This window comes from Pinus tabuliformis, chromosome 1_1 (assembly GCF_031772625.1).
Source record: "Pinus tabuliformis cultivar Carrire ecotype Pingquan chromosome 1_1, CPIR1, whole genome shotgun sequence".
NCBI classification, from domain to species: Eukaryota; Viridiplantae; Streptophyta; class Pinopsida; order Pinales; family Pinaceae; genus Pinus; species Pinus tabuliformis.
Genome location: NC_142297.1, coordinates 988,206,589 through 988,213,437, shown reverse-complemented (window position 1 = coordinate 988,213,437; position 6,849 = coordinate 988,206,589).

Below are 6,849 nucleotides of genomic sequence, written 5' to 3'. Positions count from 1 at the left end.
ATCTTACTACTCTCTAACTACGTGGATAACACATCCAAATCCGCTAACAAAATCCATATGAACACCCGCCTAGATATCTGAGGGAGACTTTTCCTTATAGATTCAATGGGGTGCTTTCTTAGTTAACAGAATTATTAACAGAATTATTCTTGACTGTTCCTTCCCACCACGCCCAGCGAGACAGGAAAAAAAAAACAATATCAGCACTGCAACAATTGGAAAACAAACACTCTCACACTCTAACTATCTATGTACAAAAAGACATCAGATCACTTGCTCTGATACAAATAAGAAAATTAGAGGAGCAGTAATGGTGAATATATTATTCACAAATTAATTTGTATTTTTCACAACAAAACCAAGTAGTCATAAAATCCAACCACAATTTATAAGACAGGGGAATACTGTTGAAAAAATATCTTAACAGATTCTAACCACTAATAAACAAAATCTTCCTACATTCTAATATAGACATTATTCCAAGTAATATCATATTTATTAATACACCATCCAAAATCATAAAACGTTTGAATTCTTTACATCAATTCAGCCAAATTGGTAACTAATGTTTGTATTCTGGGGGAATTGTCACTGACTTTGAGGTAATTGTATTCGTGCTAATTTTCATATTATAATGCTAGTCAGTCTCAGAACACAGAGTATTAAAATCAATTTTAACTTAGTATCGTAAAGTAATAATTCATTTCACATTAGTTTAGTTAATGATGAGGCACGCACGTGCAGGGATCGTCATGATATATGTTATAGGATATTATCTTTTATTCACTTCTATTTGGTTTTAGGAAATGCCTTAATAAAAAGAGGGATAACTACAAAACAACATATTACCTGTCTCTTTTGGCAGTTATTTGTATGTTGATGCAATTAAAGCACCGCAGGGCCTTGATTTTGTTTTTATTGGAAAATGATTTTTTTATAAGTGGCAACACCACCCACTTTTTCTTATTTCCTAAAATCAGAAAGTGCAACAGATTGCCCAAAACAAAACACAGAACACTTGCCTAATTGGATTGCAAAAGAGGATTTTTATATACAATGGAGAAGTTTCCGGAGTTTGTGGCTTCTTCAGTTTGCTATCTAGCTCTTGAAACTTCGGCCGAATTCTCCAAAAGAAACTAGTCTCTGCATTTAATGTAGGTGATTGGAATTATTAATGTTTTCCAACACTCCCCCTTAATTCCAACCATATGACAAATATACTATAGCACAATACATAAGACATTGTAAACATACTCTTAATTGACATGCCTACTGGTCTAAGTCTCAGCTAGGCTTACAATATAATCTTGATTTTCTACAACACATAACTTACTTCTACAAAACTCAAATTTTGCCTTCCCAAGAGGCTTAGTGAATATATCAACTACATTCTCATTTGCATTACAGTATATTAGAGAAATTTCTTTTGATTGGACCTTTTCTCTTACAAAATGATATTGTGTGTCTATATGTTTTGACCTTGCATGACATACAGGATTGTTCCCTAGTTTGATGGTGCTTTGATTATCACATCTGATCACTGTAGGTTCTTGTTGACCTTCATCAACATCTTCAAGCATTCTTCTGAGCCATATAGCTTCACAGGTGCCACTACATAATGCTTTATATTATACTTCAGTTGATGACAAGGAAACTGTTGTATGTTTCATACTGCTCCATGATATAGCGCCCGATCCTATATTGAAGACGTATCCATTGGTGGATTTCCTGTCATATGGATTTCCAGCCCAGCCAGAATCAGAATGACCTGTCAATTCAACATTACAAGCATTAGTATATTCAATACCAAAATTGATAGTTCCCTTTAAATATCGAAGAACCCTTTTTGCAGCTATCCAATGGCTTTAATGAGGCTTAGCCATGAATTGACTAAGTATGCTTATTGCATAAGCGATGTCTGGTCAAGTGGTAGTGAGATAATTCAGACTTCCCACTAATTGTCGATACAATGTTCCATTCACCTCTTTTATTCCATCATCACTTCTTAATTTGATATTTTGTTCCAATGGAGTACTCACTGCTTTGCATTTATTCATATGAAATCTCTTTATTACTTCATTTGTATATTTGCTTTGTGTGATTAAGGTTCTTCCATCATCTCTCCATACTTCAAGACCTAGACAATAGTGCATCTCACCAAGATCCTTCATCTCAAATTCTTGTGATAACTTTATTTTTATATCTGTAATCAATTTATCAGCACTCCCTGTTATTATTAGATCATCAACATATATAGAGAGTAATACTATATCCCCATTTCTATCTGTCTTGACATACAAATTAGGATCATTTTCACTTTTTTTAAATCTTTGCTGAAAGAAGAATTTGTCAATTTTCTCATACCAATATCTATGGGCCTGTTTTAGTCCATATAAGGCCTTTTTTAACTTGCATACGAGATGTTCTTGACCCTTCTTCACAAATCCTTCTAGTTGAACAAGATAAATCTCTTCTTTTAAGTCACCATTTAGAAAATCTGACTTTACATCTAATTGATGTAGCTTCCAATCATATTTAGTTGCCAATACTATCATTATTCTGATTGTATTCATTTTTGCAACCAGAGCAAAGGTATCTTCATAGTCTATACCTTCTTTTTGTGAATAACCTTTTGCAACCAATATTGCCTTATACTTGTCTATGCTACCATCTGCATTAAATTTTGTCTTGTACAACAATTTTGATCCTATAGGGACTTTATTTTCAGGTAATTCTGTTAATTCCCAAATTTCATTTTTCATTATAGAGTAATATTCTTCTTTCATAGCTTTCATCCATTCTTTATGATTTTTGGCTTGTTCATAATTTAAGGGCTCAAAAACAGTGATTACTTGAAACATTAAAGCATACTCTTTATAGTTGATGGGGGCTTGAATCTGTCGTGCTGACCTTCTTAGAGGTTCATTACTTTGACCTTCTCCTTTTCTTCTCTGTGGAGTGCCTACATCACTTCTTTGTGGACTTTGATTCCTTGATGTGTCTTTTGGAATGTCCATGTGTTCTTGTACTTGAGTTGATTCCACAACTTCTTCTTCTTCCTTAAAGCTTTCATAAGGGGACTGCCATATATTATGTTCATCTTCTTTTATTTGTTTATTTACATGCTCATGAAATATAACATCTCTACTAGCAAAGACCTTGTGAGTACTTGGATCATACATTTTATATGCTTTTTGATCAGTGCAATATCCAATAAAAATACATTTCATGGCTTTGGCATCTAACTTTCTCATATCCTCTTTAGGAATATGAGCAAAGGCCTTACATCCAAATATCCTTAAATGACTAACTTTAGGTTTAAAACCATAAAATGCTTCAAACTGTGTTTTGTGCTCAAGATACTTAGTAGGGCTTCTATTTTTAAGATATAAAGCTATATCAATGGCTTCAGCCCAAAAACTATTAGAAATTCCTTTACTTTTTAACATACTACGAGCACATTCAATTAATGTTCTATTCTTTCTCTCAGCTACTCCATTTTGTTGATGTCTATGTGGTACTGTAAATTGTTGCATAATTCCATTTTGTTTGCAATATTTGATAAAAGCTCCTGAAGTGTACTCACCATCTTTATCTGATCAAAGAATTTTAATGCTCTTTCCTTTTTGATTTTCAACCATACTCTTCAATTCTTTAAAGTATTCAAACACATCACTTTTGTTTCTTATAAAGTACACCCAGGTGTATCTAGTGCTATCATCAATAAATATAAGAAAGTAATATTCTCCACCAAGTGACTTAGTTTGCATTTGACCACATACATCAGTATGCACTAATTCAAGTATTTCATTTTTCCTTCTATTTTCATGCACAGGAAATTCTTCCCTATGTTGTTTTCCTAGTGCACAACCTTCACATTCAAAGTGTTCACCCTTAATAATTGGAAGGCATTCTACCATCAATTTCTTTTGTAGTAACATTAGGTCATTATGATTTAAGTGTCCATACCTTTGATTCCAAAGCTCTATAGTTGACATTCCTATTGATGCCAAAGCTTGATGCCCATTCTTCATTACATCCAACTTGTATAAGCCTCCAACTCTCATTCCTTTTGCAACAACCTCGTAGTTGTCCTGCACATCCTTTACCAAACAATGTGATTTCACAAATTCAACTTTTAAATGTTGATCTGTGGTAGTAGAGACTGAAATTAAGTTCTTCTTTAATCCTGGAACATACACCACATTTTGAATTTGTTTTTCTTGTCCATAAGGCATCATAACACTTATATCACCATATCATTTAATTTCATGTGATCTATTAGCTCCTAAATAGATGTGTCCACCATTATTAATCTCATGATAAGTATCAAACCAATCTCTTTTGCATGACATATGGATTGATGCACTAGAATCTATAAACCAAGCATTATGATCATTAGTTTCTACTGATAAAGCGGCATTGGACACAAACAATTTAAGATTGCTAAAGTCATGACTAATTGCTTCATCTCTATCAACATAATTTCCTGAATGCCTTCTTTGTTTAAATTGCTCAGACCTTCTTTTCATGCAATTCTTAGCAAAGTGACCAGGTTTTCCACAATAATAACACACATCATCTCTAATTTATTTGGCATTTTTCCTTGGTAATGATGTACCTTGAAATGATTTTACCTATTGCTTTTTGCCTTTATTTTTCTCCCACTGTTTTCCTTTGAAGGACTACTTCCCTTTGGCCATCAATGTCGATTCTGAATTGGGAGATTTCTGTTTAAGGCTTCTTCTACGCTCTTCTTCCTGCATAAGTATACCTGCCAACTCATCAAAAGTAGAAGCCTTCTCTATAGCTGAAAGACCAATGATAAACATTTTATATTCATCAAGCATTCCATTTAATGTCACAGTAACCAAGTCTATACTAAATATTGATTCACCAATGTCACTTAATTTATCCTTTAGATCTTTAATTCTAGAAATAAAATCACTAACACTTTCATTTTCTTCCATCTTAATTGAAAGAAGCTTACTCTTTAAATACAATATTCGATTTGTAGTCTTTGTTTCATACAAATTTTTGAGAGTGTCCCATGTCTCCTTGGATGTTTTGCACTCTCTAATGTGTGGAATAATGTTGTCCTTCACCGTCATCCGCAAAAGCACCTTTGCTTTGTTTTCTCGTCACTCCCAATCTTGAATTGCAGCATTTGTGGCTTGAGGGGACACTGGCTTAACTTCAGCGCCAGACAAAATCGCCCATGTATTGTTGCCTTCCATCAAACTCTGCAATTTAAACTTCCAATTTTCATAATTTTCACCGTCTAACTTGTTAGAGTTTGAAAAATAAGATTCTGCTAATACATTAGCCATGTTACTTATTTTCATTGTACCAATCACCAAAAAAAATTACTAATTTTCACAAATATAAACCCTCAAGCATAAATCATAAAATTTTATTGGATAATATGGCTGCCTCCTCTTTTATTTTCTTTTTTTCCTTTTTTTTTAATGACGTGATGTTAATATTTGCTTTTATGAGATGGAAAGAACATTTAAACGAATTTGAATTACTGGTCTGCAAGCAGTGCCAGGATCCAACTATAGTCTAATTTCTAACAGATTTGACTTTAGAACCAAATGAGCTTGGCTCCTTTAACATTCACACTACTGCACTTCTCGCTTTCAGACAACACTTATGAACAACGTTTTCCAATAGAATGCTCACCTTCAAGCTTGCCGCTTCTCCTCACGGCCTATGCTTGTTGCTTCTCTGGTGTTTACAGAGGCTCCACCTCTGTAGAGCTCACATACATCAGGCAAATATCCCAGAGAGGCGTCTCACAACACGCTCAGCCAGCAGCGGCAACAAGAACTACAACGTTTTCTGCAAAGAATCACCTCCACGCAGCTCGACTTCCTATGTCCATGCTCACTGCACTAGCATACATCCCTGCAACAATGTTGGAAAACAAAAAAAAACAAAAGAACCATGCTTGAACGAGTTTACCTTCCGCGACAGTCTCAACACAATCCTCCTCATAGTGGCTCGAATGCCTCAATCACACACCAAACACAGGCTTCCTTTCAGCTCTCCCTCGGCTTTAGTGGATAGCCGTCTTCTTACGCACGCTAAGATGAGTCACAACAGCTGACCCTAGCACAATAAGAATTGTGACAGTCCCAACAAAATAGAGCCCTCACACTTAACTATAATCCACCGCTCTGAATGGATCTCCCCACCGCAACTTCTAACGCAGTTCCAAACAATGGAAAGCTCTCTGCACTCAAACACATAGCACCACAAATAATTGGCCACCTAAGCTCGTTCTTCTCACACCTCACATGAGCTCCGATACCAAATCAGAAAGCGCAACAGAATGCTGAACACAAAACACAGAACACTTGCCTGATTCGATTGCCCAAGAGGATTTTTATATATTGTGGAGAAGTTTCTAGAGTCGGTGGCTTTTTTAGGAAGCTATCTAGCTCTTGAAACTTCCGCCGAATTCTCCAGAAAAAACTAGTCTCTGCATTTAATGTAGGTTGTTGGAATTATTAATGTTTTCCAACACCAAATGCATCATTTGCTAATTTCAATATTTTCTAAAGAGATACACTATTGTGATAATTAGAATTTGCATTAAAATATTATTATTTTCTTTTCGGATATTGTGTCCTTATTTATATTAAAAAATTATTGAGACACAAATAATTACAAAGATGTAAAATAGAGAATTGAGAGAGAATTTTACATGTCCAAATAACACAAATAAGCATGACATGAATCTATTAAAATAACTTGTAGATACAGTGGTTCATTTGTTAGTGTAGTGGATTAACTATCTTAACATACTGAGTGTACAATATTTTAGTATGGACATTAGCATTT